At 48.8% G+C, this 24,681-nt stretch overlaps 1 protein-coding gene across 2 annotated transcripts in view; it reads right to left on the reverse strand.

Annotated features, from left to right (window-relative positions):
• Pacsin2 (protein kinase C and casein kinase substrate in neurons 2) overlaps window positions 1–22,713 on the reverse strand; it is a 95,818-nt gene extending 73,105 nt beyond the window's left edge. For both annotated transcript variants that reach the window (XM_069999710.1, XM_069999708.1), the window contains exon 1: window positions 22,563–22,713. The gene's annotated coding sequence lies outside the window, so the exon portion shown is untranslated. The remainder of the gene's footprint in view (window positions 1–22,562) is intronic.
• Between the last annotated feature and the right edge of the window lie 1,968 nt (window positions 22,714–24,681).

Consider the following 24,681-nt stretch of genomic DNA (forward strand, 5'->3'; position numbering starts at 1 on the left):
GCTGCATGAAGCAAGCACCAGAGAACAAGCCATGAAAGGCAAGAGGCCAGCTTGCCCAGAACCACAACTCAGATCTCTGGATATCACCAATTAGAAAATTGTCTCCAAAATCAGGGCTTTTCAACAAATGCGAGGATGGCTCTGAATTAACTGGATATCCACAAACACAAAAATAAATTAACAGCCGGGTGCCATTGGTTCACGCCTGTCATCCTAGCTATTCAGGAGGCTGAGATCTGAGGATCATGGTATGAAGCCAGCCTGGGCTTTCAGGAAAGCCAGGAGACTCTTACTTCCAATTAACCACCAGAAAACTGGAAGTGGCACTGTAGCTCAAGTGGTAGAGCGCTAGCCTTGAGCTGAAGAGCTGAGGGACAGCACCCAGACCCAGAGTTCAGGCCCCATGACCAACCAAAAATAAATATAAATAAATAAATAAATAAACCAAAAACCTGGCTTCATCACGTTTTAAAAACATGAGGAATGACATTGTACCTATAATTTAACATGTTGAATTGAAACCCCTTTCTATAACTACTTAAAAGTAAACTAAACAAATAAGCTGGTTAATTTTTTTTTTTAATCTGCTCTTAGCCAGGCGCCAGTGGCTCAACCCTTCTTTCTCAGGAGGCTGAGATCTGAAGACTGCGATCAGAAGCCAGCCAGGGCAGGAAAGTCTGTGAGAACCTTATCTCCAATTAACCACCAAAAAGCTGGAAGTAGAACTATGGCTCAAGTGGTAGAGTTCCAGCCACAAGATGAAAAAGCTCAGTTATAGCATCTAGACCCAAGTTCAAGCCCCAGGATGCCCCCACCCCGCACATACACACTTACACACACACACTCTCACACACACATACACACTGCTTTATATAATATACTTAAGAGAATGAAAAGACAGCAGAAAGGAAGAAAATTTATGCAAATCAAATGTTTGATAAAAACATATTCAAATTACAAAAAGTAATCTCAAAACTAAAAAAATAATTTAATTAGCAAATGATTAGATGTTCCACCAATGAAGATATACACAGAGAGCGAGTAAGAGAGTGCAAATTAAACCCACCCCGAAATGTTACTGGAAACCCACCAGGAGGACAGGCGTAAAAAGGCCACCCAAACAAGTGCGGGTGAGGATGTGGGGGACTGCTGACAGGAAAGGAGGGCTGCAGTTGGGCAGGCTTGGGGGACGGTGGGGGGGGGGGTTCCCATGGCAGATTGCTTGCCTTGTATGTGTGAGGTCATTAGTTTGATCCCTGTACTTTGGGGAGGAAAAAAAAAAAGTTTGGCCACAACATCTGAAAACACGAAAAGAAAAGGCCTTTTAAAACCAAAAGACACATCAGTTGCGTTTTCTGCAGAAAGGAGCCCTTCCCCAGAAACAGGCGAAAGGTTCACTGTCATTTTCTCACGGGGGTGACAGTCTGGTTCCCAGCTGCTTTCTGTGTTCTTCCAGCAAGAGGACAGCTGAACGCTTTCGCGGCCCAAGGCAACGCTTTCCTGGGTAAGTCTCTAACCTGGCAGTCCCTCTCGCGGGACAGTACCAGGGACAGCCACCTGCGCTGTGGGACCTAGACACCGTTTCCCCAGAGAGCGGCTCTGCTGCGAAGAGGTGCACTGGCACGCCCCAGGTGTTTGGGTTTAAGCTGGGAAATGCTCTATAGCATCCGCACTGGGATGCTTCCAAAGGCGACCACAATGGAGACTGGAATTCTTCTGATGTTCTGCCAGAAGCCCTACAAAAAATCCAAAGGCACCATCAGGCAAGCCCTAGAGGGAACTATGGAAGAAGGATGGGCAGTGGGCAGTGATGCCCCTCAAGTGGTGCTGCTGTAGTGATAAGAACAGCGAGGATGGGCTGGGAAGGTGGCTCAGTGGTAGAGCGCTTGCCTTGCATGCATGAGGCCCTGGGTTCCATTCCTCAGCACCACATAAGCAAAAAGAAAAAAGCCAGGAGTGGCGCTATGGCTCAAGTGGTAGAGTGCTAGCCTTGAGCTGAAGAGCTGAGGGACAGCGCCCAGGCCCAGAGTTCAGGCCCTACAACCGGACCAAAAAAAAAAAAAAAAAGAACAGCCAGGAGGCTGGATACAGACCTGCTCTTAGACCGCCTTCCCAGGCACTGGGCTCCAAGCAAAGCCCCAAACCCCATCCGTCAAGCAAGGAGGAATACCAGCAAGCACATGCCAAAATAAACATGGACTTTATTATTCCAAGAAACCGGGCTGGGCACTGGTGGTTCATGCCTGTAATCCTGGTTCAAAGCCAGCACAGGAAGAAAGTCTGTGAGACTCTCATCTCCAATAAACTACTCAGAAAAAAAACAGAAATGGCACTATGGCTAAACTGGTAGAGCGCGCTTAACCTTGCAGGGTAGTACCCAGGCCCTGAGTTCAAGCTCCAGGACTAGACAAAAAAAAAAAAGAGGACACACACAAATCTGGAATGGTGTTGATCTCATGTGCACATCTGGGAACACCCATGGGGACGCGCGCGCGCACACACACACACGGGGCACACACACACACACGGGGCACACACACACGGGGCACACACACACACGGGGCACACACACACGGGGCACACACACACACGGGGCACACACACACACGGGGCACACACACACACACACCCTCTGACACAGCCACCTTGGCCTGTCTTCAGCCCATGCAACAACGTGGCACAGTCACACAGTCACACAGTCACACAGTCACACAGTCACACAGTCACACAGTCACACAGTCACACACACACACACACACACACACACACACACACACACACACACACACACACACACACACACACACACACACACACACACACACACACACACACACACACACACACACACACACACACACCCTCTGACACAGCCACCTTGGCCTGTCTTCAGCCCATGCAACAACGTGGCACAGTCTACTCTCACCAGGGCACACACAGGGAGGAGGCTCACCTGGGCCTTGCAGAGCTGCTCACACAGGCAATCCCAGGATCTCTGTCTACCTGTGTGGTCTAGAGAAAGAGAAGGCAGCCCAGGGCTGGGAAGGTGGCTCAGTGGTAGAGCGCTTGCCTTGCATACATGAGGCCCTGGGTTCGGTTCGTCAGCACCACATAAGCAGAAAAAGCCGGAAGTGGCACTGACTCAAGTGGTAGAGCGCTAGCCTTGAGCTGAAGAGCTGAGGGACAGTGCCCAGAGTTCAAGCCCCATGACCAAAAAAAAAAAAAGGAGAGAAGGCAGCTCAGATTTCAGGTAGGTACCACTCCATAGGCCTCAGCTTCCTTACTCCATAGGGAGAATCACACTGGGGGATGCTCAGGCTACGGGTCCCATGTGGCCAGCACAAAACAAGCTTGGCATACAAAAGGTCAGACTTGGGGGTTCCCCATAGGTCCCCTGAATGTCTATGTTCATCACACCTGTAGTCACAGCAGCTGCTGCCTCCTGGCCTCAGACCCTCTGTGCACAGAAACCCCCATTCCAATGCGCCCCCCAGTCTCCATCTTTCTGGACTTCAGACCAGACCTTCCCTCCCTGTGCCTCACCCCTCACACTGGCAACTCCATTTAGTCTGGCCCCCAGTTCTTTTTCAGGATGCTGCTTCCAGCAACTGCCTCCAGGTCAAATATGAAAAGGGGTCATGGTTCCTATGTCAGCCTCAGGACTCTCCACACCCCTCTTCAGGAAGAATGGCTAGACACGGCAACAACACTGAGCTGGGTGCAACCCAGGTCTCCCTCTGTGACACAGGCTGACTGTGCAGAGACCTAACCTGGCCGGTCCAAAATCAGCACAGCAAAGGAGCAGCGGTGTCTGACAGGAGGCGTAGCCAGCCTTCTCAGGAGCAGCGTTTCGCAACTGTTACCTGAAAATACTTAACGAACTCACCGATGCCAGGAGGCTGGCAGCTTGCAAACTGCTAGTCAGAATGACTGTTACATCAAGGCTGAGTTAAGATGGAGAATCTGTTTCATTCCAGCCTCCACAAAGGGTCAGAGGCTTTTTAAAGCGACTTTCCAGGAAGTTCTTCTGCCCAGTGGGCAATGCCTTCAAAGTGGCAAGCAATGACTGACTGTGTGGAAGAGCCAGTGTGCATTTATCTCCTCAGTCAAAACCTAAAACTGCATTTCAAACACCATTCCCAGGAGAGTATCTGGGACTGTGTCCAGGACAATACAATTAGGGGACAGTAACACAGTACTAGGTAAAGGCTGCTGTCCACAGGTGCCTGGTATAGTGGCCTTAATGTATATCCTGTTCGTGTTTCTCTCCTTGATGTGATAGTCACAGTAACAGAAATTTCTGGCTGAGATCTCAGGATCACCTAGTTCAAAGTTAGTCTATAAGACTCTTATCTCCAGTTAAACAATTTAAAAAGCCAGACATGGAGTTTTGGCTCAAGTGGTAGAGCTCCTGCTTGAGGGGAAAAAAAAAAAGCTAAGAGATTGTGTCCAGGCCTGGAGGTCAAGCCCCAGTAGTATCAGGCTGCAGAGAACAGAGATGGTGCAGGACAGATGGATCTAGTTCATATCTGATCATCCAGCCAGGATTCTGAGTTCAGACACTGCACATCAATCACAAACACATCCCTATTTTATAGCTGAGTCCTGGCACTTCATCTTTCTGAGCCCAACTTTCTCACCTGAAAACAAGGAAGTCCTGAGACTGAGAGTAACCAGACAGGTCAAAGTAGGATGCCTCACACAGAAGAGGCCTCAATAAAACATGCATTTCTTTTCTATCTTTTGTTTTTGCTTGTTGTTTTGGTGGTAGGAGGATTGGACTCAGGGTATCCACTTGCTCAGTTTGCTTTCTCAGCTTGTGCTCTATCTGTTGAACCATGACTCCAGCCCTGTTTTTTGTTGATTAGTTTAGAGATGGAGTCTCATGGACTGTTCTATCTGGGCCAATCTTAAAGTGGCATCTTCCATATCTCAGCCTCCTGATAAACTAGGATTACACGCTTAAGACCCAGATGCCCTTAAAAAGCATTTCAGTGAAATCCACACTAGTTTTTCTTGGAGAGGACTAGATGGCTAGCAACAAGCCAAGTCCCAAGAACGGGGGTAAGGCCTGGCCCTTCTAGTCCATCAAGGCTCCACACCAGGCTGGGGGTGTTCATGTCTTTTTTTTTTTTTGGTCAGTCATGGGGCTTGAACTCTGGGCTTGGGCGCTGTCCCTCGCTCTTCAGCTCAAGGCGAGCACTCTACCACTTGAGCCACAGTGCTACTTCTGGTTTTCTAGTGGCTTTTATTGGAGATAAGAGTCTCTCAGACTTTCCTGCCCGGGCTGGCTTTGAACCGCGATCCTCAGATCTCAGCCTCCTGAGTAGCTAGGATTACAGGCGTGAGCCACCAGTGCCCAGCTCTTTTTCTTTTTTGGGGGGTGGGGGTGAGGAGAATGAAGGCCAGACAATCTGGCTACCAAGCTCCTCATCCAACACTGATGCACTGCAAACACCTGTAGTGCATAGCTGTACACTCAGTACTGGCCCTGTCCCACGCTCCAGAAGTGCATCCTTTGAATGACAGGAATTGGAGGCGAGTCTGGTTCGTAGCCTTGGCGGTTCCCGGCAGACATGGCCATCTGCCTCAGGCCAGCGCTCTCCACAGTCCCAACAATCACATGGCCAACAGGAAGCTTCCAGAACAGAGACATGAGGAGACCCCTTTCACTTATGAGGAAGAGCACATGCTATTTTAAAGTATTTCTAAATGTAGTGAATCCACAAGTTCCCAGCAGAAGTAGCAGACAGGTTCAAAATAGCAATTCTGGAAATAAGCATATGTGTGTGCACATGTGCGCGCACAGGCACACGCTCACACACGCACACAAACCTTCAAGGAAAATGGCCTGGCTGAGCTTTAAAGGGAGGTGAGGAGACGGTTCTCACCATTCTCTCCCATCAAACAACTTCAGATTCATACTTACAAGAACAAGAAGGAAATAAAGGAAACCCGAAAGGAAGCAAGAGCAGCAGTAAGATAAAATAACAAAGGATAAGTCTGGAATTTATTATAATAACTATTTGATTCAGTCTTCAAAAAGGAGACATTAATTTTTTTCCCATGACTTGGGATATGGTCAGGACGAACACCCCCACCCAAGGCCGTTTCTGCGAACCCTGGGGCAAAGCCCAGAGAGCAGCCCCGACCTGAGAGGCAGAGGAAACCTAAGCGACAGCACGAGGAGCCACTGCACCAGCCAGAACGAAGCTTGGGTTAAAGCTGCTGCAGGGGCTGGGAAGGTGGCTCAGTGGTAGAGCACTTGCCTTGCATGCATGAGGCCCTGGGTTCGATTCCTCAGCACCATATAAGCAGAAAAAAAAGCAGGAAGTAGTACTGTGGCTCAAGTGGTAGAGCGCTAGCCTTGAGCTGAAGAGCTGAGGGACAGCGCCCAGGCCCAGAGTTCAGGCCCATGACCAACAGAAAAAAAAAAAAAAAAAGCTGCTGCAGGATGCTCCTTGGGGATCAGTCCCACCCTGGGACATGCCACCCAGCCAAGTAGGGCAGCTGGAACTGCATTTCTCAGGAAAATAAAACGGGAAGCTTGGGAAGCTAAAAAGCAATGCCTCTGGGGCTTGGTCCTGACCAGCCCGTTTGGTTGAGAAACCCTAAGGATGATTCGGGCTCCTATCCAGCCACTGCTACATACAAAAAAAGCTCGGCCAGTTGCCAAGGCAACAGCAACTTTGACATGTTTAGGCATCTGTAGAAACCAGGGCAAAGTCCGGTTTCCATACTTGTGATAAAAGAAACACAGACTGCCAAGCACTAATCTAAGTATCACTCTAAAATGTGGTCTTATTGGCAGAATAAACAGGGGTGGAGAGGGAGAGGAGAAAGCTCTCCTGGCCTTGTAGAGCCAAGGGTTAGGAAAGCGAGCACTGGAATGCTGGCCTCTAAGAACTGCTCCAGGGACAAAATGCTTTTCCTGCTTCTGGTGTGTGACTGTTCCTCGTCTACCTCCATGCAGAGTAAAGTCCTTAGGTTTGGCTTTCTTGTGAATGTCAGCTTTTCTTAGCTGTGATAAGAGGAACTAAGAAAGGGGGTTTTACAAGTGGTGAGGCCAGCTAACTAAAGGGGAAACAGCCCCTGGGCGAGGGGGTGGGCTTGGGAGGCATGCAGGAATCCGGAGAAGGAACCTTAAGGGTAAGAGCAGAGGTGGGCTGGCCAGGCCATGACACCTAACCCAGAACCTGTGTCCCTGGCTAAGCGCCATGCCCTCTGCAGACCTTGGAAAATGAGCCACAGGGGGGCTGGGAAGGTGGCTCAGTGGTAGAGTGCTTGCCTTGCATGCATGAGGCCCTGGGTTCAATTCCTCAGCACCACATAAGCAGAAAAAGCTGGAAGTGGGGCTGACGCTCAAGTGGTAGAGCACTAGCCTTGAGCTGAAGAGCTGAGGGACAGCACCCAGGCCCAGAGTTCAGGCCCCACGGCCGACAAAAAAATAAAAAGGAAAGAAAGAAAGAAAGAAAATGAGCCACAGGGAAAGCAAGTGTCTACTCAGTCTAAGAGCGAGTACCTAAGGGGCAGTGGAAAATGGAAAAGTGCACCACGAGGAAAGCCATGGCAAACTGGAGAACAGATAAAACAAGTCAACAAACAAACCCAGTGAGCAGCAACACTGCACCTCCCAGTCAGATGTTTGAAGATGATTGTCCCTATTCTTTTTTTTCTTTTTTAGGTCCCCTGGCATTCTCACTCCTTGGCTGACAATCTACCAACTGAGCCAAGCCTTCACCTCCAAGATGATTGCCCCTGACAAAGAGAGGCGGGTACTTCTGGATACTTGGAGAGCTGAGTGCACAAAGGCAAAATCCAAAGGTTCCACACTATCCGGATTCCTGAAGTGGCAACCACCTAACATGCACACCTTTGGACAACCTCACGCTGTAAATGTGGAAAATAACAGTACAACAAACCGGTGAACTACAGCGGGTCAGAGTACCCCGAGGAAAGGAATGCAACCACAAACATCTACATCCTCAAAAACGCAGAACATTGGCTCAGGTGATTATTAGTTAAGCAATAAGGACTTTCTCTTTCTTTTCTTTTGTGCTCTGCATTAAACTCAAGACCCTATGCATGTTAAGCACAAGGTCTACCACGCAGCTTCACCCCAGTCCCTAGTAAGACGTTTTTTAAAAAACATATCTTGCTCAGGAAAATAAAACAGCCAGTGCAAGAAAAATGATATCTAGATCCAGAAACTTGGGAAGGAAATGTGACTCATTTAAGAAACCCTCACAAAAGTATTATCTCACAATACTCAGAAATGCTAAAGGCTCAAGTAACTTAAAGAGAAAGCAGCTCCTTTTTTCCAACCCAAAATACCAGAAAACTAGAATTGCAGGCTTTCAAAAAATACTCTAAGGGGGGCTGGGAAGGTAGCTCAGTGGTAGAGCGCTTGCCTTGTAGGCATAAGGCCCTGGGTTCGATTCCCCAGCACCACATAAGCAAAAAGAAAAAAGCCGGAAGTGGCACGGTGGCTCAAGTGGTAGAGCGCTAGCCTTGAACTGAAGAGCTGAGGGACAGCGCCCAGGCCGAGTTCAAGCCCCAGGACCAACAAAAATTTTTTCAAAAGTGAAAACAACCTAAAACGACCATCACGGGTGAATGTTTCAATCTCATGTACTTAGAAGAAAGTACAAATGCTAAAATGTTATTTTGAAAGATGATGGTGAAAATGAGGCCTCCGGTGCTTATGGCAAGCAGTGTTCTGAGACTTACTGCAAAGAACAAGGAGATGAGTAAACCTAACCCCAGCAACCTCCGCCCAGGGCCTGTGCCTGGCCAGAAACATGAATAGGGGACAAGAAGAAGGGGTCGGGGAAGGAATATATTTGATTAATTAGTTAAGAGAGGTTGGGAAGGTGGCTCAGTGGTGAAGTGCTTGCCTTGCATGCATGAGGCCCTGGGTTCAACTCGTCAGCACCACATAAATAGAAAAAGCTGGAAATGGTACTGTGGCTCAAGTGGTAGAGTGCTAGCCTTGAGCTGAAGAGCTGAGGCACAGTGCCCAGGCCCAGAGTTCAGGCCCCAAGACCAAAAATTAGTTAAGAGAATCTGAAATGCACAATGTAATGATGTCAATTCCTGAAAAGAAGACAGACACTTGAGGTCCATGTGAATTTTTTTTTCTTTAAGCCACAGCACCACTTCTGGTTTTCTGGTGGTTTATTGGAGATAAGTCTCACAGACTTTCCTGCCTGGGCTGGCTTTGAACCCCGATCCTCAGATCTCAGCCTTCTGAGTAGCTAGGATTACAGACATAAGCCACTGGCACCTGGCCTTGTGTGAACTTTAAATGTGTTCTCTTCTACATCCTTGGACCAAGCACAGGCTCTCCCTGTGGACAGCTTCCTAGTATTCAATTGATGACCTCAAAGGGCAACTAAAATGAAAGAGGTGAAAGTCAGCCACTGGTGACCCACACCTGTAATCCTAGCTACTTGGAGAGGCTGAGATCTGAGAATCACAGTTTGGAGCCAGCTGGGGCAGAAAGTACATGAGACTATCTCCAATTAACCACCAGAAAACAGGAAGTGGAGCTGTGGCTCAAAGTGGCAAAGTGTTGGCCTTGAGCAGAAAAGCTCAGGAACAAGCCCCATGACCGACCAAAAAAAAAACGATGAATGGAAGAGAGGATAGACAGGTCCCTCTTAACTGTTTCCTTCTGAGCATGGAAGTCAATGGGGGCCACTGAGACACAATAAAAATCCCTTTGCATGTGAGAAAGGTAAAATAGAGTTCTATATTCAGAAAAGATCATTTCCTATATTGTTCCTTAAAAAAAAAAAAAAAAAAGTGGGGGGGAGGGGGGAGGCTGGGAAGGGAGGTGAAGGGTAAACAAAGGAGGAGGCTGCAATGCTTGGTAAGAAATGTATGCATTATCCTGCCAATGTAATTGTAACCCCTCTGTACAGTATGTTCTCAAATAAAATAAAATAAAATTTAAAAAAAAACAACAACTGTTTTTTACAGTCCTGGGGCCTTAACTCAGCCTGAGCACTGTCCCTGAGCTTCTTTCGCTCAAGACTAGCACTGTACCACTGGAACCACAGCTCTACTTCCTGATTTTTCTGGGAATAATTGGAGATAAGAGTCTCACACTTGGGCTGGGAAGGTGGCTCAGTGGTAGAGCGCTTGCCTTGCATGCCTAAGGCCCTGAGTTTGATTCCTCAGCACCACATAAGCAAAAAGAAAAAAAAGCAGGAAGTGGCGCTGTGGCTCAAGTGGTAGGGCTCTAGCCTTGAAATGGAGAGCTCACACTTTCCTGCCCAGGCATTTATCGAATCACAAACCACAGATCTTGACCTCCTGAGTAACTAGAATTACAGGCATGAGCCACTAGCACCTGGCTGTCCCTTCAGTTTTTTAAAGAGTAGAAAGCAAATAATAATAATAATAATAATAAAATAAAAATTAAATTTTTAGCCGGGTGTCAGTCCTAGCTACTCTGGAGGCTGAGATCTGAGGATCGCAGTTCAAAGCCAGCCCCAGAAGGAAAGTCTGTGAGACTCTGGCCTCCAATTAACCACCAGAAACCCGGAAGTGGCGTTGTGGCTCAATTGGTAGAGCGCTAGCCTTCAGCTGAAGGGCTGAGGGACAGTACCCAGGCCCAGAGTTCAAGCCCCAGTACCGACCCAAAAAAAATTAAGTTTTTAATTGGCACAATTAATTGGCAATTTTCACAAGCACAAAAACAAACCTGCACGTCAGGCATGGTGGTGTGCACCTGTATTCCAGCATTTGGGAGGCTGGGGATGGAGAGTTTGAAGCCAGTCCAGCTACATAGCAAGATCTATCTCAAAAAACAACACACAGTGGGCTGGAAGGTTGGCTCAGTGGTAGAGTGCTTGTCTCGTATGCATGAGGCCCTGGGTTCGATTCCTCAGCACCACATAAGCAGAAAAAAAAGCCAGAAGTGGTGCTGTGGCTCAAGTGGTAGGGCTCTAGCCTTGAAGTGGAGAGCTGAAGGACAGTGCCCAGGCCCAGAGTTCAACCACCACAACAAAAAAAAAGAAAGAAAGAAAAGAAAAAGAACATTAAACACACACAACACACAGAACAACACAAGACAGGGCTGGGAAGGTGGCTCAGTGGTAGAGCGCTTGCCTTGCATGCCTGAGGCCCTGGGCTCAATTCCTCAGCACCACATAAGCAAAAAGAAAAAAGCCGGAAGTGGCGCTGTGGCTCAAGTGGTAGAGTGCTAGCCTTGAGCTAAAGAGTTGAGGGACAGCGCCCAGGCCCAGACTTCAGGCCCCACGACCGGACCAAAAAAAACAAAACAAAAAAAAGAACAACACAAGACAGAACAACAAACAAACAAACAAAAAAAATCGCCCGATCTAATAGCCGGCACAAATGATCTAAATGATTGATTGCTATCACAATGTGAACCAAAGGTGAAAACCTGCACTTTTATGGTGTTGTCCCTCTCTAAAGGATATTCAATTTCTTCTTCCTCAGCCACCAGCTTCTTCTATTGCATAGCTTTTAGACTGCACCTGTGTGAGGCCTCTGGAGTCCTGGGCCATGGCTCCACCCTCTGACCCCACCCTGGAGGGAGCAGTGGACAAGCAGAGTCACCCTGACCACACCACAAGAGTGGGGCAAGTCCTACTCTGTCCTTATCTCCCATTTTCGTATCTTACTAAAACATGTTAGATTATTTTAGCCAGGTAAGTTACAAGCAGAGATCCTGCATTAAGCCAAAGAAAAGACTACATAATTTGCCCCATGTCTGTTTCTCAGAGGTGGGGTGGGAAGATTAACTTGTAAATATTATTTTCACATTTGAGGGTGAGTGACTCACAATCTCCTTATTCCAGGCGCCGGATAAAGGGATCTGGGTGTGGACTTCTCTCAGGACCCTCGGAGGTCACTTCATCTCTGAGCCCTTTCACTGTGGGTAAAATGGAGCAGCTATCCCTATCTGGTGAATGGAATGGAAGACCTCCTTAGGGTCTCTCGGAGAATGCGAGAGCCTGGAGCTCTCGTCCATGTCTGTGGCACATGCCCAGCCTTATCTGCTGGTACATTTACTGGAGTAGAGGTCAGCACTGCTTAATTAAAGCATCATCATGTCCAAGCTAAACAGCACCCAAGCAGGCCAGCACCAGCAAATCAGTCAGCTACAAAACCCACTAATAGTGGCCTTGGAAGGCTGTGCAGGATGAGAGCCTGCTTCGTGGTTCCTTCGAAGACCACAACGCACACTCTTGGCATACCCAGTTGGTGACAACTTGATTTGATATTATAGAACCCAAACACACCTTAAAGTAATGAAAATGATCATAAACTACAGTTAGGGCCTCTCTTTATAATAATAAAAATTCCATTTGATTCAATGAGAAACTTCAAAACTAGCCACAGTTGGTTCTATGCACCCTGCAGATCCACACAGGCCCTGTGACTACCTCCCAGGAACTGTAGCTGGGGCTCATGTGGGATCCTGTTTGGGGGCTTGGGAAGACACTGACCCCTCCGTTCTACCTCTTTCTCTCCTCTGAACCATGAAGAAGAAAGAGGAACAACCAACAAGATCATTCTGCAAACAAAATGAGAGCTGTAAGAAAGCTCAAAGCAGCCGGAAACATTGTAATCCTCACGCCTGTAATCCTACCTACTCAGGAGGCTTGAGGTCTGAGGGTCATGGTTTCAGGGCAGGAAAGTCCGTGAAACTCTCATCTCCAATGAACTGCTCAGAAAAAGCTGGAAGTGGAGCTGTGGCTCAAGTGTTAGAGCACTAGCCCTGAGCAAAAAGAGACGAGAATAGTGCCCAGACCCTGAGTTCAAGCTCCAGGACTGGAGAAAAGAAAAAGAAAAAGAAAAAGAAAAAGAAAGCTCAAAGTAAACTGCAAATGCCTTATACAGCCAGCAGCTTTTATGTTTATTTTAACTATAAAGTCAATTTATGACTTAAATAGTAATTCTAAAAGTAAAAGGGCAATGGTACAGTGAGGAAATGAGAAATCTTCCATTATCTCACAGCCTTAAGAATCATTACAGGGCTGGGAAGGTGGCTCCGTGGTAGAGCGCTTGCCTTGCATGCCTGAGGCCCTGGGTTGGATTCCTCAGCACCACATAAGCATAAAAAAAAAAAGCCGGAAGTGGCGCTGTGGCTCAAGTGGTAGAGTGCTAGCCTTGAGCTGAAGAGCTGAGGGACAGCGCCCAGGCCCAGAGTTCAGGCCCCACGACTGGACCCAAAAAAAAAAAAAGAAGAAAGAAAGAAAAGAAACAACCAGAAGCTGGCAATATGCAATGCAGCCAGGCTGCTATAATGAGGAGTTTACAAGCCATCTGCCTAGGGTACTTTGTTATAGTAACCCAAAGTCAGATACTGTCTCAGAAATGTTGCTATATTTGACTAAGGAAGGGCACAAAGTCAGCTGGTAGGAGACTGGAACCCAGGACCCTGTGACTCCAAAAAACGAGTCTCCAGCCTCTGGTTCTTTACTGCAATATTACTTTTTTCTTTTTTTCTTTTTTTTTCTTTTTTGGTCGATTGTGGGGCTTGAATACTGGGCCTCAGCACTGTCCCTCAGCTCTTTTTTTTTTCCTCAAGGCTAGTGCTCTACCACTTGAGCTACAGCGCCACTTCCAGTTTTGTTTTTTTTTTTTTTGTCGGTCGTGGGGCTTGAACTCTGGGCCTGAGCGCTGTCCCTCAGCTCTTCAGCTCAAGGCAAGCGCTCTACCACTTGAGCTACAGCGCCACTTCCGGTTTTCTGGTGGTTTATTGGAGATAGGAGTCTCACGGTCTCTCCTGCCCGGGCTGGCTTTGAACCACGATCCTCAGATCTCAGCCTCCTGAGTAGCTAGGATTACAGGCGTGAGCCACCAGCGCCCGGCTGCCACTTCCAGTTTTCTGGTGGATTATTGGAGATAAGAGTTTCATGGACTTTCCTGCTCAGGCTGGCTTTGAACCGTGATCCTCAGATCTCAGCCTCCTGAGTAGCTAGGATTATAGGTGTAAGCCACCGGCGCCTGGCTACGTTTTTTCTTTCTGACAGTGAAAGTTCCATCTTAACTTGTGAGCATAAACCACACTGAAAGAGAAGCCCAACCCAGGCAGCCGCTCTATGACCCAATGAAATCATAAACGCAGGCAAATGAGTCAAAAAAAAAAAACCAACCCCACGCCACCCTGGAATTGCACTGCTTCCTAGTCCTCCAAGCAGCAGGGGACAGGGATGGCCTCTGTGAAAAGGAGCCACCGGAATTCCCTTCCAGTGCCCGTGCTGATGTCTCAATTGACCTCTTGCTTCTGCAAAGCTCACCCTACTCTGTTTAGACCCTGAAACTCTGCCCACTGAATCCCACCCTCCAGAAGAAGGTCCTGACCCCAAGCCTATAGCAGGTCATAACCCAACTTACACACCCAGCCTTACCTCCCTCTCATGCACACCACTTGCACGCACACTCTTGATGACTGCAGCCCTCGCTGGGACAGTGCATCGGCACCAATGGCTGCAGCAAAGGCCATTTCCCTGAAGGTCATCCCTCTTCGCAGCCTCAGGACACCCAGACCCCCGACAGCTGGACCCGTTCCTATTTGGTACTATCACAGTGAAACACAATTGTGTCTAGACCTGATCTAACACCTGAATTATCCCTATGGAAGAACGAGTCCTTAACCCCCAGATTCCAGACACTTGAGCATGACTACTGGACATTAATTGGCCACTGGCACATATCCAACTTTCAAACCACCCAGCAGCTCTGGGCCCAGGGAGGGAATTCAGGCTTCAGGAAGCATCTCACCAGAAGGAGCAAAGCTGGGTACCAGGAGCCTACAGAATGGCCAGGATAGCCCACTTTAACCCATCTTGCCCATTTCCTTTCAGCCAAAATGTCCCTTCTGTTCCAGCAGTATATAATAGCACAATAATATAGACTATAACTGGACGCTGGTGGCTCATACCTATAATCCTACCTACTCAAGAGGCTGAGATCTGAGGATGGCAGCTCAAAGCCAGCCCAGGCTGGAAAGTCTGTGAGACTCTCATCTCCAATTAGCTGTTGGAAAACTGGAAGTGGAGCTGTGGCTCAAAGTGGTATAGCACTTGCCTTGAGTAAAAGAGGTCAAGGACAATGCCCAGACCTGAGTTCAAGCCCCCTGACAAAAAATATATATATTTATGTAATATAATGATATAGTATGTTCTATATATACCTATATTATATTATATCCTCCAAACACTCTCTATCCAGAGGGTGATGAAGAAGCTGAGAGCCAGACCTCATGGTGCACTCTTGTAACCTAAACGCTTAGCGAACAGAGGTAGGATGATGAGTTAAAGGTTAGCCAGGGCTACCTAGGGAGATGCTGTCTCAAAAACATAAAACTCGGGCTGGGAAGGTGGCTCAGTGGTAGAGCGCTTGCCTTGCAGGCATGAGGCCCTGGGTTCAATTCCTCAGCACCACATATGCAAAAAGAAAAAAGCCAGAAGTGGCGCTGTGGCTCAAGTGGTAGAGCGCTAGCCTTGAGCTGAAGAGCTGAGGGACAGCGCCCAGGCCCAGAGTTTAGGCCCCATGACCGGACCCAAAAAAAAAACAAAAAAAAAAAACGAACAAAAAAAAAACTATAAAACTCCAGTACTTCTATCCGAGTCTTCCAGTTCTCTGTTGACAGCCCTGCCACTATCCATATCTCAAGCACAGAAAGGAAGCCAACGGAAGGGAAGGGCCCACAGATGGATGCAAGTTTCCTGAGCAAAGCAAACACTCGCAGAACAGTGACTTGGGCACATGGCAGGCCCACATCCACACGGGCATGACAGCACGGCCCCGCACATTGGCAGCAGCCTGGTACTCACACCACCCCGAGCTTCGCCCTCTGATGGCCTCACATCCTCCCCAGACATCTACTCCGGGCGCTTTTCCCACGCTGTGTTCAGAACTCACTGCTTGCTGCTAGCCTCCACCACTTGTCTCGGGAGGGGTTTTATCCTTCACCTGGGAGGCTGACACTGGGCACCTGACTTTTTGTTCAGAGTGTCTGCCCCTCCTCTCAGGTATTGAAGAAGGCACCTAACACAGACAGACCCGTTTTCCACACAACACTGAACAGCGGTGGTCATCTCCTGACAGACACTACACAGGCCACAGGTGAGTGACCTTCTGCATGCAGTGCTGTCAACTCCCAGGCCTAGTAGCCAAAATACCTCATTAGGATGATTACTTTCACCAGAAATAAACAAACCACCTAACATCTGCACACTTTGAACTTTTGTGTTCTTCCACCTACTTGAGCTCTTTATCCAACTCAGATTTCTCCACAAAATGTTAGGACTCTGGCCAGAAGGCCAGAGAAGCTCCTGCTGGACACGCATGGCCACCAGCACAATCTCCGTCCAGCTCTCCAGCACAGAGGCTCTGTGCAGGCACACCTCAGAAGTGACAGGATGTTTGGACGGGACAAATCAAACACTTAGAGTTTTAACTAACAGTTATTTCACACAGTTTTATCCAATACTAAGCAACTGAGAACTAATTCTTTGCATGTACTCTTTAATTAATAAACATTAAGTAAGCCTGCTCAACATACCCAACACCAACAAATTTGCTCCAATGAAAATAAACCAACAGCAACAACAACAACAAAATAACCTTTTCAAGGGCAGACAAAAAGGTGTTTAGTGAACCAAACTCTAACAGAAAAACAGTCCTTCATCAGATGAACAAATAGTTTCCCCTGCAAGTGACATATTCTGGGATATTTATACTGCCAAACATAACTCATAATGACAACCACCAAGGAAGCAAACCCTAATGGAAAAACCCCTTGCTGTCATCCAGGAACAGCAGCCCTGGTCACAGGATGGGCCTCTGACTGCAGGGTCTAATCAAAGCAATGACCAAATCCTGGCACTCCTTCCTTCATCACAAAAAGAAGTATCTGTCACAATCCTTAACCATTCAGAAACGTTTTGAGTGAAAAAGAGAGGTGAAAACCCTTTGGAATGTGTGTCAAGTCATCGTTATTATTAGCGCAAAGAGGACAGGGAAAATAGGATTATGGCTGAGGGGAGAGGCAGCTTAGGAATGCTATGCTCACTCACCATCACACCACAGTACGGAGAGGCAGCTCCGGCCTGAATGATCCAGTTCTTAACCTGGGCCTACGTCCCTGAAGTTGTCCATGTGAATCTCTGGGTAAGGGGGTTACAGATATCATCAGGGCCTCAAAAGCTTAAGAACCTCTGAGCCTATGTTTTAAAGTGAGTTTATATTTATAAATATGAAAGCGGAGCCCTAGGATCTGTGTTGACTGTCCTCGCCTCAGATTTAGTCAAGGAAAAGCCAGACCAGAGCTCATGGTTCCTTGGTTTCCATCCATCTACTCCACCATCCCAAATATTGAAGAGGAAAAAAAAAATCACAAACTTCACACAGTTACACAGTATTACATAAGCCAGCATTCACATGGTTTCTAGTAGCAATGTTCCTTTCCACGTTTGTCCTTTCTGGCAGTACTAGGGCTTGAAGTCAGTGCTTACACTTGCTAGGTTCTACCACTTGAGCCATACCTCCAATCCTGTTTTTTGCTGGTTATTCTGAGATAGGGTCTCAATTCTCACCCAGATGACTGGGCTTGAATCTACCTACTCTAGAATTTCTGCCATTGCTGAGATCACAGGCACGTACGATTGGTTTCCAACTTCCCTCCACGCAGATGTCTCCTGGACTTTCCTGCCCCTGATTCTCCCAACCTCAGTTTCCCTCACACCGGTGACGACAGGCCCACAGCACTATACCCAGGTGAGAAGGAGTCTTGTTAGTTCTTCTGCTTGGGCTGGCCTGGAATCTCAAACCTACTGTTCTCAATTCCCAAGTAGCTGGGATTATAGGTGTGAGCTGCCAGACAGAAGGCTTCTTGCTGAAGTCATTCATTGTTGAATGAGCACTGTGTCCACTACTATATCTTCATTTCTATCTAGTTCAATGCCTAGAACCATGAAGCATGATTTTCTAACTGATTTTTTAAGCTGATTTTTTTTGGTGGGGCAGTCCTGGGACTTGAACTCTGGGCCTGAGCACTGTCCCTGAGTTCCTTTTGCTCAAGGCTAGTGCTCTACCACTTGAGCCACAGTGCCACTTTCTGCTTTTTCTGTGATTAGTTGGAGACAAGTCTCATTGACTTTCCTGCCTGGGCTGGCTTTGAACTGTGATCCTCAGATCTCAGTCTCCTGAATAGATAGGATTACAGGTGTGAGCCACTGGCACTGGAGGTATAACTCAGTGGGAGGGCACTTGCCTAGCATGAGTGAGACCCTAGAGTCACTTGCCTAATTAATTAATTAAAATTTTAAAAGGCCAGCCACCAGTGGCTGTAATCCTAACTACTCAGAAGGCTGAGATCTAATAATCATGGTTCAAGGCCAGCCCAGGGAAGAAAGTGTAAGAATCTTTTATTATTGTTATTATTATTATTATTATTATTATTATTATTATTTTGCCAGTCTTGGGCATGAACTCAGGGCTTGAGCACTGTCCTTGAGCTTCTTTTTCTCAAGGTTAGCACTCTACCACTTGAGCCACAGTGCCACTTCCAGCCTTTTCTGTGTATGTGGTACTGAGGAATTGAACCCAGGGAGGGCTTCATGCATTCTAGGCAAGCACTCTACCACTAAGCCACATTCCCAGCTCAAGTGTAAGAATCTTATCTCCACTAGCCTATCAAAAACTCCAGAAATAAGCCAGGTACCAGTGGCTCACGACTGTAATCCTAGCTACTCAGGAGGCTGATATCTGAGGATTGTGGTTCAAAGCCAGCCAGGGCAGGAAAGTCCATGAGACTCTTATCTCCAATAAACCACTCAGAAAACCGGAAGTGGCGCTGTGGCTCAAGTGGTAGAGCACTAGCCTTAAGCTGAAGACCTGAAGGACAGCGTTCAGGCCCAGAATTCAAGTCCCATGACTGACAAAAAACAAAAAACAGGATTGGGAAGATGGCTCAGTGGTACAGTGCTTGCCTCGCATGCATGAGGCCCTGGGTTCGGTTCCTCAGCACCACATAAACAGAAAAAGTGGAAAGTGGCACTGTGGCTCAAGTGGTACAGTGCTAGCCTTGAGCCGAAGAGCTAAGGGACAGTGCCCAGGCCCAGAGTTCAAGGCCCACAACCAACAAAAAAATAAAAAAGTAAAAAAAAGAGAGAAAAAAATCCACAAATAGAGTTGTGGCTCAAGTGGTAGAATACTAGACTTGAGCAAAAGCAGCTCAGGGACAGTGCCTAGGCACTGAGTTCAAGGCACAGGTCCAGCACAATCAATAAGGAAATAATAGAAATTTTAGAAGGGTTTTATACTAGGAAACAAGTAAATGAGGCTACTCTGTTTTATCAACCAAAAAGATGAACACATAACCACTAGAAAAAATAAAAGTCAATGTATAACTTTGAAGAGAAGTTGGGGGCTGGGCAGAGCCAGCACCTGCAATCCTAACACGCAGAGGCACAGGCAGGCAGATCTGGAATTCAAGGCCAGCCTGGACTACAAAATGAGACCCTCTCAAAATACATACATATGTACATTAAAAAAATTAATACAAGGTGAGATCATTTTTAGTTTTAGGTATAGTTTTAATCAAAATACCAAAACATGTTCTCTGATGACCACTGTCCCTTGTCATTTATTTTTGAAAATACACTGATGCCAAAAATGTCACAGTATACAGAAGACTTGAAAAACTCTCCATCCTCTTGGCTTAGCCTCCCAAGTGCTGGAATTACAGGCCTTTACCAGTGAAGTGCTAGGATTATAGACATGCATAAAACATGCTCTGCAGAGGAAATACTCTTTTATGATGGTCTACTATGAGCAGATAGAGCAAATAAGCTGAATATTAACATCTACAGGGATTCCTAGATAGATAGCCATCCCAAGGACCACCACTGACATCCATCAGAAGCCATGTTGCAGGCAGGAAAAGGTTTTCAGGTATGTGAAGATGGAGATAGAGCTGCAACCTTGGAATGTGAATGGCATAACAGCCCATGCCTCTGTTGCCTTCAGGTATGCAGCTGCAGCTCCAAATGACTGGAAAAAAACTGATCTGGCCAGCTCACGTGAAAGTAGTCATTACCTGCATAATCCAAAGGGTGGCCTCCAGGAAGCCAAATACAATTGGATGGTAGATAAGGCAGGCCGGAGTCAGCTGCGAGGTTCAGGTGAGAATGGTAAGACAGCACTTGGTAAATGCTACTCTCCAGGTACCATTACCATTGTTAATATTACAAGTGTTTTCTTTAAATATTCTATAACACTCTGGAATGATGACCCCATGACCATCTCAGAAGCAGGAAGCTTTAACCACATGCCTTAACCCAGTCAGCACAGACTTCCATGTGAGAGAAAAGACATGAAACAGCCAAGGACAGAAGCCCCTCTGGTCCCACCCCAGGAGCACCTACCATCAGACTTGAGAACTGGGCACTGAGCCAGGGGAATGCCAAACTTACCTTCTTGTAGCAGGCTACATTGAAAATCTAGACGCTAGTTTTTACAGTTTAGATTATCTAAATATTTTGACCTCTTAACATTTGAGACTAAAAGTAACGAGGTTCCAGTTTCCAAAACAGCATGAACTTAAATACCATTTACATTCAAATGAGTTGTTATCCTTCTCCAAAAGAAAACTGAGTAAGAGTGCAGACCTAATCACTCATCTACTCTGTGTTATGTTACTTTCCCAAGGAATAAATACCATCAGCCTAATGGCCAGTTTCTTTAAAGCTTCGAGACTATTGTCAAAGGAAAACAAACCACAAAAAAGTTTTTGATGTAGTGGCTTCATATCTCAAGTAGCATAACCTCACCAAGGAGACTGCTGAACTACAGAATTAAGTTTAAATACACATACACCAAAGCTTTCCAGGTGAATCAAAAGAAATCCAAGCTAAACGGGGCACCAGTGGCTCATACCTATAATCCTAGCTACTAGGGAGGCTGAGATATGAGGATCGTGGTTCGAAGCCAGCTGGGGCAGAAAAGTGTCCATGAGACTCTTATCTCCAATTAACCACTCAAAAAACAGAAGTGGTGCTTTGGCCCAAGTGGTAAAGTGTTAGTCTTGAGCACAAAGAGGCTCAGGGAAAGCGCCCAGGCCCTGAGTTCAACCAAAAAAAATCCAAGCTGAATTGGCATCCATTCAAGGCTTCTACAGAGAGGTTACAGACAGGCTTGTGAATCAAGCAGAGTAAGAATTCAGGAGTACCCAATAGGAGGGTTGGCATTCAGCACTGGCCCACCTGGCTAGTCCCTGGCCCTGAGCTCCAAACTGGCAATCCCAGGAGAGTTAAAACAGAACTTCCAATATACTGGATTAAGTAGAAGGAGAAGACAAACTGAAAGGAAGGAAGGCAGTGAGCTAGCATCCACAACTCAGGTTTAAATTCTTTGAGCCTGTCTCTAGATTTTCATCAGGACAGCTGGGGGAGTGTTTGGTAAACAGCCTAATAAGTAGCCCTGGAGACTTTGGGCAGCCTACTCCTCTTAACCACAAAATCCCAGGACTGGCCAGGGTAAGGAAAAGTAGACAAGAGCCAGGCATGGTGTGCACCCCCCCCCCCACACACACACACACTTCCTCCACACACATGTCAGGCCATCTTCCCTCTGGCACCCCTGGGGCGTGTCCCCCTCCAAGTCTGCCGCTATGAGGGTCCCCGGCAGACAGCCAGGTCTGCTCCCTTGACCAACTTCTTGCAAAAAGAAAACCCACCTTGTTCGGGGGAAAAGGGGGGGGGGTCCCCAACCCAGTGAATCACAGAGAATCAGCGCTGTCTGATGACCTGATGACCTGATGAGCGTGGCTGGCCAGCCCCAGGGGAGCGAGAGGGAGCGCGCACGGGATTCAAGCAGTCTGGAAAAGTCTGCAAGTCAAAAGGACGAACACCCCGACCTTTCCTGCCTTCCCCGTCCCCGACCCTAGATTCTGCTCACAAGGGAGGGAGGGTTCGGCTCCCCCCCGCACACATACACACGGAGGCCAGGGAGGGCGAGAAGGAAGGAAATGGAGGACGGCCATCAAGCGCCCCAAATAAGTGCATCCGCACGAACCCCGGCTGCTCGGCCGGCCCCCCGCCACCCCCACGCCGGCCACTCTCGGCACAGGCCCTGGCCGTCACCCGCGCTTCCCCCAGACCCCGCTGCCCGCCCGGCACCCTCGCCTGCCCTGGTGCCCCTCGAATCCCCGATCCCCCTGAAACCGCGCCCCGGCTCCCCGCCATCCTCCGGACACACCGCGCCGCCTCCACCTCTGCCCACGGCCCCCCAGGAGCCGCCCTCGAACCCCGCCACGGCCCCGCTCGGGTTCCCGTCTCCTCAGCGCGCCCCCCGCCTCGGAACCCCCTCCCACCCCTTCCCCGAGCGCACCCCGCTCCCCCCACGTCCCCCCGGGCGCCGCTCCCCCCTCCGCGGGGACCCCCAAGTTTCCTGCGGCGCGGCCCGCCGGGCTCGGCCCAGGACGCGGCGGCCTGACAGGGCGCGGGCCCGGCTGCCGACCCGCGCCCCCGCGTCCTTCCCGGGCGCCCCAACCGTCGCGACCTGCCCCTCACCTCAGCAGTCGCTCGGCTTCCGACCCGCCGTGGCCCCCGCTCTGGCCGGGACGGCGTCTCCAGTCCCGGGTCCAACTCTGACCCCGACTCCCGGTCTCGCTCCGGCCGCGCTGCCCAACCCTACCCAGACTCGCCGCGGCCGCTTCTGCCGCCAGCCGCGACCGCACCGCCCCCGCCGCACCCGCTGTGCTCGTCCCATTGGCTGCCTGGCAGCAAGCCCCGCCCTCCGGTCCCTTCCGCACTCCGGATTGGGCTAGGGGAGCTCGGTGGCGACACGCCCCCTAGCGCGCGCAAAAGGACGACCCGGAGCGCGCATTAGCAGCTTCCCCTGTCAATCAAAGGGGGAGTGCCCATTTAATGCCCGGGAGGCCGGCGGGGGTCACCCTCTCCTAACTCCCCGCGGGGGCTCCGGTCCGCCCGGCTGGCGCTGCGGGGCGCCAGAGTTTTGCAGCCTTTGCCGACAGCCCGCAGTGGAAGGTGCGGCCCGGCGGCGTGGTGCCTGCGCAGGAGTTGCTGACAAGGTAGACTTTCCAAGTTTTCTCCTCCCGAGGGCTCCGAATGCGGCGGGGACGGGGTGTCCATCCGAGGGTGCGGTTGGAGAGCGGGGCGCCGAGCCACGCACCCGCCCTGTCGGAGTCTCCGGGTGACCTTGATTGATGGGGCATTCGCCCAGTGAGCAGAAGTGGCTGATATCCGCGAGCAATATTCTAAGGCTTTTCCGAGCGTTGCTGCCCACAGCCCCGGTGAGGAGGACGGAGAGGGACGGCCCGGAGCACCGACACCGGGAAACCTACCGGGGAGCATGCGGGGTGAGGAGAGAACGGCAGAGCCAGGTCGCCCGGACGTCCAGACTCGCATCGCCACTGCATGACAGTGAGAACCACTCAGCAATATCAGAAGACGCTCAGGAAGCCGGGCGCCGGCGGCTCACGCCTGGCATCCTAGCTACTCAGGAGACGGAGATATGAGGATCGCAGTTCAAAGCCAGGCCGGGCAGGAAAGATCGTGAGACTCTGATCTCCAACTAAACACCAAAAAAGCTGGAAATGGGGCTGTGGCTCAAGTGATAGAGCACTAGCCTTGAGCAAAGAAAGCTCAGGGACAGCACCCAGACCCTGAGTTCAAGCCCCAGAACAGGCACCAAAAAATAAATAAAAATAAAAAACAATAACAGCCGCGCACCGGTGGCTCACGCCTGTAATACTACTAGCTACTCAAGAGGCTGAGATCACGGTTCAAACCCAGCCCGGGGAAGGAAAGTCCATGACACTCATCTCCCATAAACCACAGAAAATCAGAAGTGGTGCTGTGGTTCAAGTGGTAGAACGCTCACCTTGAGCTGAAGAGCTCGGGGACAGCACCCAGGTCCAGAGTTCAAGCTCCATGACTGACAAAAAAAAAAAATTGAGAAATAGGGCTGGGAATGTGGCTCAGTGGTAGAGTGCTTGCCTAACATGCATGAAGCCCTGGGTTCCATTCCTCAGTACCACATAAACAGAAAAAGCTGGAAGTGGCACTGTAGCTCAAATGGTAGAGTGCTAGCCTTGAGCAAAAGGAGCTCAGGGACAGTGCCCAGGCCCTGAGTTCAAGCCCCAGGACTAGCAAAATAATAATAATAATAATAATAATAATAATGAATAACTATAAAAATTGGCCAGTATTGAGGTTCAGCCATACTTCCAGCATTTTTCTGGTTCTTTTGGAGATGGAATCTTACCGATTTTTTTTTCCAGCACAGGCCTTATACTGTTATACTCCAGAACACAGCCAACTGAGTAACTAGGATTACATATGTGAGCCATTAGCTCTATTTCTCTCTCTCTCTTTTTGACTGGTCCTGGGCCTTGAACTCAGGGCCTGGTCACTATCCCTGAGCTTCTTTTGCTCAAGGCTAGCACTCTACCACTTGAGCCACAGCGCCACTTCTGGCTTTTTCTGTGTATGTGGTACTGAGGAATCAACCCCAGGGCTGCATGCACGTTAGGCAAGCATTCTACCACTAAGCCACATTCCCAGCCCCCAAAAAAAATTTTTGAGAAAAATGTGGAACACATAAAAGCCTTGACTTGGACCCCCAGCATCAAGAGGAGAAGCAAAAAGGGAACTGAAAAAAGAGAAA

The sequence above is a fragment of the Dipodomys merriami genome, unplaced genomic scaffold (genome assembly GCF_024711535.1).
Source record: "Dipodomys merriami isolate MVZ:Mamm:240054 unplaced genomic scaffold, mDipMer1.0.p SCAF_55, whole genome shotgun sequence".
NCBI classification, from domain to species: domain Eukaryota; kingdom Metazoa; phylum Chordata; class Mammalia; order Rodentia; family Heteromyidae; genus Dipodomys; species Dipodomys merriami.